The sequence below is a fragment of the Cydia strobilella genome, chromosome 11 (assembly GCF_947568885.1).
Source record: "Cydia strobilella chromosome 11, ilCydStro3.1, whole genome shotgun sequence".
Lineage (NCBI taxonomy): Eukaryota > Metazoa > Arthropoda > Insecta > Lepidoptera > Tortricidae > Cydia > Cydia strobilella.
Window position 1 is genome coordinate 8695278 of NC_086051.1, and position 13851 is coordinate 8709128.

Below are 13851 nucleotides of genomic sequence, written 5' to 3' on the forward strand. Positions count from 1 at the left end.
ACCACTGCCTCTAAATCCATTCAAAGCCCAACTATGTACTTGGCTCAAAAAACAGGTGTTTTACTCTTTAAATGAGTTCCTCCAAATATGGTAATATTAAATAGAAATTGTAGTTTTAAGTAAACAATGTAATAGATTAAGACCACCTACGTATAGCTTTAAGATAACATTTGCATTCTTAACCAGCAAAATATGTCACTGTAAAACCTTTCCAATATCACCTTGTTGTACCATATTTTATGCAAATAAAAGAATTTATTTATTATATTTGTTGAAGTAGTCATGAATTGGAACAAGTATAAATTTAAAAAAATTGGAAAAGTAAAAAGCACTAATTCGCGAATACCAACTTTCCGCACGCTAAACAGCTACTTAAAGTAGCCCTTTTTGAGCAACTGTATTAAAATAGTTATTTACGATACAAGTGCGAAAAAGAGGAAATTCGAAACGAGTTGCGAATTACCTATTCGCACGTGTATCGTACAACGTTTTACAGTACATATGGCCCTTTAAACTTTCGATATATGCACGAAAAGTGCTATTTTACGCACTAGTGCGAGAAAGTAGCACCATTATGTACTGCAAAAATATTTTTGAGCAAGAGCGTCCGGAAAGTTGGTATTCGCGAACTAATGCTTTTTACTTTTCCAATTTTTTAATTTATACTTGTTCCAATTCATGACTACTTATTGATGAGTGTTAATATTAGTTTCCTTTAATCGTCGTAATCGACATAAAAACCTACTGTTAATGTAAGAATACAAAAAAATTACATATTTCATATTTTATTACTTACCTTTTTATCATTATAACACGTTTATTTTTTTAATATTGAATATTGAAAAACCGTTCCTAATAAGTTGTCTGAATGGAACGGAATAGCTATGGAAGGTAGAGGTAGGAATAGCTAGCTGCCGAAAGGCCTGTGAAATAAGAGGCGTTTTTAAACCGTTTTATTTCTTACTGCAAGCATGTTTCCAAAGGCAACATTCGATATTGTTTTTATTCCTTACTTGTTGTTTTTATTATTTTTTCGCAACTGTATTAAAAAACGTCGTTTGATACACGTGCGGAAATGTCATTCTTAACTCGTCCCGAGTCTTGGTACCCGTGAAGTAATGACATACTTTCCGCACTAGCATCGAAATGTACTATTTCAATATTATCTTAAATGTTCCTCCACCAATCGCCATTTTAATAAAATAACAGTGGTCACAGAAAAGGAATATAATTGTTGGAAGTTTTCAGTTTTTATTATTTAAAAAGCAATTTCTATAGAAAAGCTGAAAACTTTATTACAATACAATCCCAACTTGCTATAGTTTCCTTTGCATAGGTAGAGGTACTCAATGTATTGTCGCATCATTTACGTATACGGTATATCTTTAGAAAAGTATTAGCTAATATTTAATTGTGTCAGTTGATTAGAGCATTACTCGCATTCCGCAAATATTACTTGGTCAGACGAATAGTAGGGGTTGGGATGAAATTAAAGTATTTAGTGACCCAGCCCGGGTCACGGCCCCGCCGAAGGGCTGCTCCCGACAAGGGCTAGGACGGAGGGTGAGCAACTGAGCACAGACGCGCCCCCCGAGCGCTCGTACTCGTCCCAGACAGTACAAGTACACGTTGCGAAGGGTTCAACGTAACGTAAAAATTCATCGCATGAACGCAGTGATAACAATGTTATTGAACTAGAAACGACTTTTGTTGCATTCATGATAATATATGTACTTATTCTTATCCATATAATGGGACTTCCTTTCGGACTTGTGAATGCGATCTGGACTTGAGATTAATAAACCGAATACATGTATACAGTGTGTAAATCCAATACGGGCAATAAATTAAACCAGATATAGAATTTATCAGTGTAATCATTATTTAAGAAGTTTTTTGAGTTACCTACACCTAATGACCCCGTAATTAATTTTTGAAAATTTACCGAGCAGCAATGTACTGGCAACATGACAAGACATAACATGACATTCCGAGATACGAGCTTTTTATAGTTAGTAGTAACTGCCATCAAGCGTTGACAGTTACTTTAAAAAGCTCATATCTCGTAACTTGTGTATTGCTTTACATTGAGGGCCGAATTATTTTGTATGGTTGATATTTTCATTGTATTTCTAAGCAAAATTTATCTCAATATACTTCTTAGGTATATTGCTACCTGCTATTAACCACCGTTTAAATATTCGCCCGTATTGAATTTACACACTGTATATAGTCTAGACTCTAGTCGAATAGCTCGAATTTGCATAAAATATGCTTGTAATAGAACCTCAATTTAGTGGAAATGGATTATCGAACTTTTGAGAGAGTATTGCCGTCTGAGGCCGCGCTGTCTGCTCTTCAGACACCCTCTGGCTCTTGTCAAAATCCCGGTCTCCCCACTACAATCGAGGCACTTGCAACCAATATTTACAATAAGTAAATCATAAGCCAACTTATAAGGCCATGGTTTCGTTAATGGCTTGTGTGAAGCATATTCAAATATCCATGATGACACCTATAAAGGAAGAACAATTCAATACCTACATGTAACTTACAGTCTAATAATTTTTAAGAAAAAAAAACCGACTTCAATGGGGGCCGCTGAAAGTTCACATATTGTTGATGGTGCACTCTTAGATTCCAGACAATGAAATGAAAAAGACAGCATCTTTTGCCTAATTATGTAGAAAAGGAGGTAAAACCACCCACTTTTCTAGTAGCATTTCGTTTTTGTAAGGGTCGCAGTTCTTACCTAACCTAACCTACTTTTCTGATAGCATTTCGTTTCTGTAAGGGTCACAGCTCTAACCTAACCTTACCCACTTTTCTAGTAGCATTTCTGGGTCCGGGTCTCGGTCCGGATCCGAGTCCGAGTCCAGGTCCGAGTTGGGGTCCATGTCCAGACCCGTGTCCGGGTCTGAGTCCAGGTCCAAGTTTGGGTCTGGGTCCATAAGGAAGAAAACAAATCGCCAAACGTGAACTATGTGTCATTGAAGAGTTCCATTCTGATCATCATCAGCAGTTCCACTTCATCAAATGTCACTTTTTTAAATGTAAATGCTGGATTTGTTGATGAAAATACAAAAATCACTATATGTATGCCTTTCACATTTGAGGAGTTCCCTCGGGTCCTCGTGGGTCTCATCATCAGAACTCGAGCTTGACAAAAATATGTCTTAAAAACTTAAGTTGCTTAACAAACATAAAGAAGAGGTTAAATCGCCAAACGTAAACTATGCGTCATTAAAGAGTTCCATTCTGATCATCATCAGCAGTTCCACTTCATCAAATGTCACTTTTTAAAATGGAAATGCTGGATTTGTTGATAAAAATACAAAAATCACTATATGTATGCCTTTCACATTTGAGGAGTTCCCTCGATTCCTCATGGATCCCATCATCAGAACTCGAGCTTGACAAAAATGTTTCTTGAGAACCTAACTTGCTTAACAAATATAACGAAGAGGACAAATCGCCAAACGTGAACTATGCGTCATTGAAGAGTTCCGTTCTGATCATCATCAGCAGTTCCACTTCGTCAAATGTCACTTTTTTAAATGTAAGTGCTTGATTTGTTGATGCCTTTAACATTTGAGGAGTTCCCTCGATTCCTCATGGATCCCATCATCAGAACTGCTTTTTGACAAAAACGGGATCAATCTGTATTGTATATACTTACAATCAAAAAAAAAATTTTCAAAATCGGTCCAGAAATGACGGAGTTATGCAGTAACAAACATAAAAAAAACAACCGAATTGAGAACCTCCTCCTTTGAAATCTTGAAGTCGGTTAAAAAGTGTTTCGGAGTCGACGAGCGCAGCGTCTCGTCTCGCGACGGCCTTCCAGACGGAGTGTGTCATTTGGGATTTATTGAGCTTTATACAATGCGTTCAACCTTAGTGTGTTCGGGTAAGTGCGCGAATGTCAGACGGCCGCCCAGCCAGATTTATCTCTTTAGGGTGGTTACGCTGTATGTACAGTCATGAGCATAAATATATATACATTACCAAAGTTTCAAAAATATGTGTACGCTCTTACACCTTAGACAATAAAGCCGTGTTCACATATTTTTGAGCCATTTGTCCGGATCGATATTTTTGCCTTCGACTGTACATAGTGACTTAAGATCTATTGTTAATATTTAAAATACTAAATAAATTAAATTAATGAGATTAAAATTTATAATAAATTAAATTAACAAATTAAGATTAACAATAAATTGAATCAATTAAATTAAAATTTATAATAAATTAAATTAACAAATTAAGATTCACAATAAATTGAATCAATTAAATTAAAATTTATAATAAATTAAATTAATAAAATTAAAATTTACAATAAATTGAAAATTTACACAATTAACTACTCATGATCATTAACTTATTAATGTGTTTGTATATGGGAGAATCAGGCTTTCCTACAAACAGTTTTACGATGCCGTTAGAGCTGCTCCGCATCGTACTGATTAGCGAGGCAGTTCTTTTGCACACGATGGCGTGAAACCCGTCTGTGCGTGCCTCCGCAATCCGCATACATTTTAGAAGCACTACAGAAGCGGAGCAGCTTCAACAACGCCCGCAAGCCGTTATTATATTGAACCCTCAGGGCACTGAGCGCCTTCTGACTAGTTTATACGCCTCTGGAGACTAATACTTCTTAAACCTAAAATACCTATATGTACATTCAAAATATTCTTGCCATATTCCAAACCCGCTGTCAAATTACACTAGCTTGACAGGCCACCTCCTTCCACTAAACGCGGGGGTGATGGCCGAAAGATACTGATTGCAGAGGGTTGAGGCCAGGAGGGGCGGGGAGTCCACAGATGCGGAGGAGGCCCGAGCAGCCGCGGAGCGCCTGAAAGAAAGGTGAAGGGATGCCTTGGAGGATAGCCGTTATGGAACCCGAACCATAACCAGTAATGGATAAGGGTAGGGAGAAGGATGGGGGCCCTGACATTTAGGGTGACGCAGGTGGTGTCCGGATACGGCTGTTTCGGACACTACCTGCACAAGTTACAACGGGAGCCGGGGCCTCAGTGCCATGAATGTGGCACGGCGGAAGACACGGCCCAACACACTGGAAGAGTGCAATCGCTGGGCCGTGGAAAGAGCTGCCCTCAGGGCAGCGATGGGGGTGGCGGACCTCTCGCTACACATCATAATAGCAGTGATGCTGGGTAGCGTGAGGAAATGGGAATCAAGCGTTTCTGATCCCCCCTTCATTGTGAGGGTGCCCTGGCGACAAGCCGGGGCTGCCGGAAAGCGCCGTGGTCCGTGGTGGAATGTTATCGATCCCAGAGCGCCCTCACCAACGGCAAAGAGGGTGAAACGCCGTGGTGGGTTTAGTGGGTAGGGCCAAATTCTCCCCCCTCTCGCCAAGAGAGGGAAAAGGAGCGGCGAGTCCAACACACCCTGCGTGAATGCATTCACACCTTCGACCTTCATTCCCGTGTCTTTAGCTTTCGGGAAAAGAATAAACGAATAAGCCCGTCTAGGATTATGATATATTATGAGGAAATCGCCTATCATATGGCAATGCTATATCATACAGTTGTGTATGTACACCAGCCTTTCATGGCGCATTGGTGGTCTGTTGCCCAATATGTTCATGCAGAGGCTGAGTCACAGCAGGCTCGTGAATGGGCGCGGGTGCGGACAATGGGCGCCTTACGCGTGCCTGCGATCCTACTTATCTGCTCTGACACAAACTGTGAGTCATGGGCCATGGCCATGGCGCGGTGGAGCATGGAGCGCAACGCCGCCGCGTGTGCATTATCAGCCCTCGCAAAATGCATAACGCATAACCTAATTATTCATAATCTGGCGTGGCATCAAACATCAAATGCCAGAGGTAGTTTATCGCTCGCCCCGCAAGTTTAAGAAATAGCAGAAAGTTGTAACTTCTCGTTGGCATGGCTACCTAAGCCTAAGTCATGGATGGGCCCCTTTCGAAATCCTTAAATCACACACACCGCGTTTTAATCTACCCGTCACTAAAAAACCATCGCGAGTTACGACTGTTTGCCTGGATCACTCAGACATGATGATCTCTACCAAATTTGAGGGTTTACATCCTGAAAACTTATAGTAATCCATTGAATCACTTAAGATGAGTCACAATATTCATTCACCCAGTCATCAGGTACAACGGAATACACAACTTGATTCGGTTGATATATCAATATATATGTCGCAGGCAGTTTGACAAACGGCGCCGTCATTTTATAAACGCGAAGCGGTTTGCAAATTGCCGAAGACAATTTGTAAAATGTCGGCATTATGTAAAATACCATACGGCATTAACGCCGCCGTTTACATATTGCCGCGGCATTTTGGTCGAATTAGTTCTTTAATTTACCACGCGTGGCGCTGCACATCAAAACTATGAAAAACGCTGAGGTGTCCATCAAATGTGGAGTTCATCGGACTGTTTCCTTTCAAAAAACATTTCATACACAACTTAACTAGACGGAGCCCCGCCTATTTCTAGGCGGTTTGGCTTCGGGCATTTGAAGCTACCTAATTCCATTCATAATTTCTCCATGTAATTTCGTACCGCACTGTACGTACACGTAGGAGTGTAAGGACTTGCTGATTGAAACAACGACATATTGGAAGTGTTCTTTATTCACTAAAGCGCTATCCTACTCTAACATTATTGTTTTTATATATATCTATCCTTATTACTCTTACGGGGTTATCACATATCGATTGTGAGTATTATGATGCTTCGACCTGAATATCGACTTTGCCCTTACATGCCCTTTGAAATTTAATTTGAAAATAATATTTAGATTGTTTTAATTTTAAATTTCACATCTCTGTTACCCTTACAGGAGGGCTTAGGTCTCTCTTTTCGTAACTGACGTTTTATGTCTAAGCTTGTGAGGCGGCTATCTTCAAACATTTTGACACTGTTATGGATATGGATGGTAGAACGCCAAGATGACCTTCTTCCAGCAAGCTCCTCCCTACGCTCAGGGTCGATGGCGATGGCGCAAGCGCTCAGATGCCGTTTCAGCACGTCCTTGTTACGCAAGTGCTGACCACCGTGCTTCCGCTTTCCCACCGCCAACTCAGAGTAGAGAACAGCTTTATGTAAACGGTGGTCATCCATTGGAAGGACGTGCCCACACCATCTGAGCTGCCGCTGCATTATTATGGCCTCCATGCCATACATTCCGAAACGACGCAGGACCTCAGAGTTAGGAACATGGTCCTGCCTGCCACTTGATAGAATACTTTTTATTCGTAAACACACAGACAATAGACATACATAATAGATATATCAATATAGATTACTTATATATATATATATATATATATCACTACATAGTATAAAACAAAGTCGCTTTCCGCTGTCTGTCCATCTGTCCCTATGTATGCTTAGATCTTTAAAACTACGCAACGGATTTTGATGCGGTTTTGTTTAATAAATAGAGTGATTAAAGAGTGATTCAAGAGGAAGGTTTATATGCATAATTTGTAAAGGTTTTGTGTAAATTAGTTGAACTACCCGTGCGAAGCCGGGCCGGGTCGCTAGTATGAGTAGTATATACATATAAGTAGTCTATATTGATACCTATACGTTTGATATCCGGACACATTCCGCCAGTACTCGTACTAGACGCCAAGTTGGCAAGATCATACTCATATGATATGACATTATTATCAACATCTGCATCAGAGTTTTGAATGATTCACGGTTAGTTTCACTAGACTTATATTGACCGGGATATAGACCGTGATTACCTTTTGTATTATTTGTGAGCTCCCGATATTTCGACGCAGTTACATGCATCATGTTCACGGGTGACGCATGTAACTGCGTCGAAATATCGGGAGCTCACAAATAATACAAAAGGTAATCACGGTCTATATCCCGGTCAATATAAGTCTAACATCTGCATCATTTTTTATCTGATTATCGGCAACTTGTGAGCATATTAGCCTAGTTCACCATTCCTCTCAGGTTATATATAGTAGTATTAACTAGAAATTACTTGCTAACTTCGGAATGTCGTCAACCTATCTCGAATGAGATTAATGTGAGTCATCTTAATCCTTGTGGTGCGCGTACAAGTATCTTAAATTGTTATGATTAAATAAGTCCCCGTAGTAGCAAAGAAGGCACGGGTGAATGACTGGGTGTATAACCTGAGATGGTCGATGACGCATCGGCGAGACTCGAGAGCCCGCGTTCCTTGCGTGTCCTTGGGCTCTGCCTCAGCCATTTATAGATCTAAAACTGGCTGTGCAGGTAAGCTTATCTACTCTAGCGGAATTGCCTACGTTCGTGTGCCACTTTACATACGCACACATTTTACAACACGTTGAATATTATGATCTATTCGTTTTGCATAATGACGTTCAATATCGTGTATTGCATTGCAGGTAAGTAAGTCGGAGAGTATATTTTTTGATTAGTACAGTGCTTGCAGCTTTTTACAGCGACAATCAATTTGAAAGCAGCTACATCTCATATTTTTGTCACTGTGACAAGGTACGAAGTGGCATAGCAATCGATTTCCTTGGCCGTACAGACATAATTGGTTCATGACATGATCATAAATCTTCAGCCGGCGTATAATATTTATGTTATAAACTCTACAGTACACCACGCTCTTGAAAACATAGTATGGATATATATGACTAATAAAACAAATGCATCTAACGCACATCGGCATGTTTGTGAAGTAGCCGGATGGCGGATACGGCAGCATTCTTCCTGCAGTTCTGCGGTGGGCAAACGGCAATGGCGGCGGCGAGACGAGGAATGCTCGGAATGTGGCTTCGTCTCGAGCGGAGCACCGCAGAATTGCTACTTCGGTCGCCGAACCACTGCATTCGCACTCCTTTATTTTGTCATTAGAGTCTGCAAAGACTGTCTCGCCGCGCCAGCGGAAAACTAAAAAGATATACAATTAGCAATGTAAAGTTGATAGGTTTTTTTTGCCACCCTAAATGGATTCCGCCAAATTTGGACATTGTTGTTACCTATTTTGGGGGGCCCTTTTGAATACTCTTCAGCGCAGTTGTAAAATTTACTTATTAAGTATAATTATTATACCCTTGTTTAATCTAATCAAGAGGCTTATATTTAAATATAAGATCGTGTTATGTTATATATTTTTCCGCGCTTCATTTGTAAATCATATTGTAGGTACCTACCTAAAATGAAATCCCAGAGTCGTATTCTGATTGTAACAACAGGTTATGAATTTGATCTGGATTTATTTGTGATTTGTGAGTGTCGAAAGTCACATTTCATCCCTTCAACCAGAAACTTCACTTTTGGCACTGACAGATCATATCCATAACTATTCAAAAGAGTAGGTATCCAAAACAAATCCCGATCAAATTCATAACCTGTTCTTACAATCAGAATACGCCCCCAGAGCGCGTTAAAAAAGACAACTACATGTTTGTGTCAAGAAATTCGGCGCGCAAACCACTCCTATCCAGCGCACCGTCACAGAATAAGTAATGCACCGGTATCTTTCCCACGGCGTTTGGTTTAGTTTATTTTTCCGCGTTGACGCCGCGGGCGCGGGTCATTGACGCGCTTTTGGCGCCAAATATAGGTGTAGTCTGACTTTGTTTTATGTGTGTACTTTATTTGTGAATAACAAACGAAACGAAACGCTGCATGCTGTTAACAATAAACGGATGGGGAGTGTCATTCATAGCAAAAACCTATATAACTCCGTATAAGATGAATACAGTCTAAGGAAAAAACGTGCCTCGTAAATCAAGAAAATTTGATTCTCGCACAGATGGCGCCACCACCAATACCAACCTTTGGCCTATTTTCGACTAGATGGCGTTGACGGTTTCGTTTGTTATTTAACAATTTTAGCACATACATATCAGTGAAAGAACGGGTCAAAATCATATAAAAGTAATAGTTACAAATAAAAAAATCATTTATACATATAAGGTCAACTCGGCGAAGACTGGCATACTTTATTTACAAAGAAAATACTTGACAAATTTTAGCTATTCTGTTACCTGAAACTAAAATTTTCTGAAACTAGTTGATAAAATATTTCGTTGGTTTCTAATTAAACTTGCCAAATTCTCATATAAGGCATCGGATAATGAAATAAACACTCGTTATATTGTCTTCGGTTACCGCGATAGTTACTCATGAAATAAAACTATGAAAACGGATTATATCGCGTATATTTAATTTATAATACATCCCGACGTTTCGAACTCTTTACAGCGTTCGTGGTCAACGGGTGACTGAGGAAAAATTACAAAGTGCAAAAATACCCACATACTAAAATAATGAACAATCATAGACTACAAACTTTAAGGCTGGTTGTACATGCAAAATTGGTTCATAAGGCTAGTTATACACTATAATTATTTTCAAAGTAAAGATATATATATATATATATATATATACGCGATAAAAACTATGCCGGCTCCAACCCTACACCACGGACCCGAGAAGATTTAATTCCCTCCTAAATTGTAGGAGGGTATCCCAATATGGGACCGGCAACAAACTCGGCGGGACACATCTTTTCAAAACATCAGAATGTCCAGCATCATCCAACACTAAGGTCTCACAGTCTATGTCTCGATTGCTCCTTTATCAGATGGACTACAGGATCCCAAGCTGGTGGTAGAGAAAAGCCATCTTCCCTATTAAAGTTTGGATATTTCTTAATCTCAATGGCCTCGCGCAGCATTCTGGGTATGTAACGCTTCTCCTTGGCAAGAACCAGAGGCTTATCAAACTTGATTGAGTGATTGGCTTTATCCATGACATGCTCACAGACAGCAGACCTAGGTCGACGGTGCTTGACATCAGCTATGTGTTCCTTCACCCGAGTGGAAATGCTCCGTTTCGTCTGCCCGACATATGATAGGCCACACTCACAGTCCAGCCTGTACACACCTGCAGTCTGTAGAGGGGTATTGCATTTTACAGGCCTCAGGAATTGTGACATCTTCTTCATTGGCCTGAAATATGTTTTTATAGAAGCACGCTTCAAGATGTGGCTGATCCTGTCCGTGACCCCCCTGACAAAAGGCAGAATGGCAGGCCTGCGCTCGACTGTGGGGATCTTAATGTGGGACCTCTGGTTGACCCGCGGTATCCTGAGCTCGTTTGCCTGGAGCGCGCGCCTGGCATGCTGGAGCTCCGCGGCCAGATGCTGGTCATCACATATCCTCTGGGCTCTCTGAAACAAAGATTTGCCTACTGTAACAAGTTGAATGGGATGGTGATGCGTTTGCCATTTAAGTACCTATCAGTATGAGTAGGTTTCCTATACACAGTGCGACCTAGGGTGTTATCAGGATTTCTTTTTACCAATACATCTAAGAAGGGGAGAGAACAGTCTTTTTCCAACTCCATAGTAAATTTTATTTTGCTATGGATGGAATTTAGGTGATCCAAGAAAGTTGAAACACTACTTTTTGGAAGTATAGTAAAAGTTTTTGGAAGTGTAGTTTTTTTTATCGCGTATATATATATATATATATATATATATCTTTACTTGGAAAATAATTATAGTGTATAACTAGCCTTATGAACCAATTTTGCATGTACAACCAGCCTTAAAGTTTGTAGTCTATGATTGTTCATTATTTTAGTATGTGGGTATTTTTGCACTTTGTAATTTTTCCTCAGTCACCCGTTGACCACGAACGCTGTAAAGAGTTCGAAACGTCGGGATGTATTATAAATTCAATATACGCGATATAATCCGTTTTCATAGTTTTATTTCATAAACACTCGTTATTAAAACACGTCGCAATGGACGAACTCAGCGCCAATGTCGGCTAAGATCGTCTCATGGCGAATTTACATACACATAGGCAACCTACGTAATTATAGATTTTTGTACGAGTGCGAACTACAATAACAACTGAATGTAGACTCTAATATCTCAAGAATAGGGTTTATTATGGCTAGTTTAATGCAAAGTTTCGTTTGTCGGGTAAGACCGGCATAACTTCGCCATGCAGGGGTAGAAAACACGCAGGTAAGTATTAATAAAACAACGAGATCAAACATTGAGATCAATATATTCTTAAGTAAAATATTATACGAGTATTAATTTAAGTATATTATTAAAAATTGAGGCCAAGAATACCACAAAAAGTAAACAAATATTATATAGTTTGCTCGGAAAGAGAAGAGTGGTGGAAGGTATAAGGTACAGAAAAAGTTGGCAACTTCTGAAAACGGTGAAGACCGGCATATGACGATATTAGCCTCCAAACTTTTGACGGACTTCGCCACTAACTACATTTTGAGGTTAGTTTATTTCCACCAGAAATATTTTCGTGAAATGCCGAGTTTAACGTTAGTGTAATATAATATTCATATAAATACATTAATAAAGAATAGACTTACCTACATCGATCTTAAAAACACTTCAGTTTAATCACTTAAAAGATTTTTTTCCGACAACGTGTTGTACTCCCAATACGAGTTGCGAACCTGACTAAACTTCAAAGGCCGGTTTTTGTCTTCATGCTAGAGGTAGCGCCATCTGTGTAAATTAGTATGAACTATAACCGTTTTATCATTACGTAAATTGTGTTGCCATCCTCGTAGCTGTGCAGAATTTGCTGTAATTCTTGCTAGACGGCCTTCGCCGTTAGACGGTCTTCGCCGAGTTGACCTTATGTATATAATTTTTTTGATATTTTTATTTTTAGTTTTCATCGTGTGTCGATAGATGGCAGTAAATTTACTGTAACTACAAAATCCCTCTATCCTAAATATTCTCTTTGTTCATGTTCATAGTAAACAGATGACCTACTGCTTTTGGGAGTTGCTTAAATTGCTTTCAATTTTGATTGTCTTTTTTTGTATTAAGTAGGTAGGTATGTCACTTTATCTTTTTTGAATTCTTAGATGTTTATTTGTGATGATAAGCATTTAAAATTATATTTATATTAACAGTACTTCAACATCATAGGTAACCAAACGCGAAAGATCAGAAACCGTCGCGGCGTATTACCTGACCCAAAGTAGTTCGACGAACCGAATAAAAAGGAGTCGTGGACGCAAGTTCGGCGCAATAAACCCATCGTTTTCGTTATTCAACATAACAATAGAACCATTTTGTAGATACCGACTCATTGAATCATGATAGTCTCCCCACGTGCTACTATTAAAACGTGAGTTACCAAAAGTCAAAAAAATATGTAATATGTTTTTAATAAATGTTTAACTCACATGTTCATGCGACCAGCTGATGTTCTTTCCACCGCGATACAACCGACTGACGATTTTTTAAATTCACAATAGCATCTAAACTATCATCTGACAAAGTATCAAATGAGAGGCGAAGACAAAAAATTTTTTTACGTATTCGGTGGCTGCCATTCCTCAACCCACCAACGGAGCGGCAGCTGACGTCCTCGAGGGTTCATCATAGATATACCCATACGAGTTATCGCCCGCCCGGGAGGCGATTGGTCATGGAAATCTGTTCCTGGCTCGCGGTCTAATAGAACTGAAGTTACTGTACATATTTATAAAAACTTTGCCAAAAATTTTAGATTACCATTTGAAAAATGACTAATAATGTTGTTTTAAATCAACCTAAGCTCGTTTATAAACTCGGAGCCCAGTTTTTGGTTTTGCCCTCGAGTTCAACGGCCAGACGAGACGTTTCGGGTTGTTGATTCTCTCCATTTCGATCGCGTATACTTTGCTAAATGCACGATATGTTGATAAATATGTAGTTATGATATAAATTTTATAAATTATAACATTTTTGCTTACCGACACTGTAGCTAAAATTAATAGCGAAAATAAAACACGGTCAAACTTCCGTTTGATTATATGAGTTTTCCGAAAGAGAATTTCGC

At 39.3% G+C, this 13851-nt stretch overlaps 1 protein-coding gene across 1 annotated transcript in view; it reads left to right on the forward strand.

Moving 5' to 3' along the window:
• Nucleotides 1-13851, forward strand: part of LOC134745128 (3-phosphoinositide-dependent protein kinase 1) — a 151803-nt gene that overhangs the window by 109128 nt on the left and 28824 nt on the right. The gene's annotated exons all lie outside the window — the stretch shown is intronic.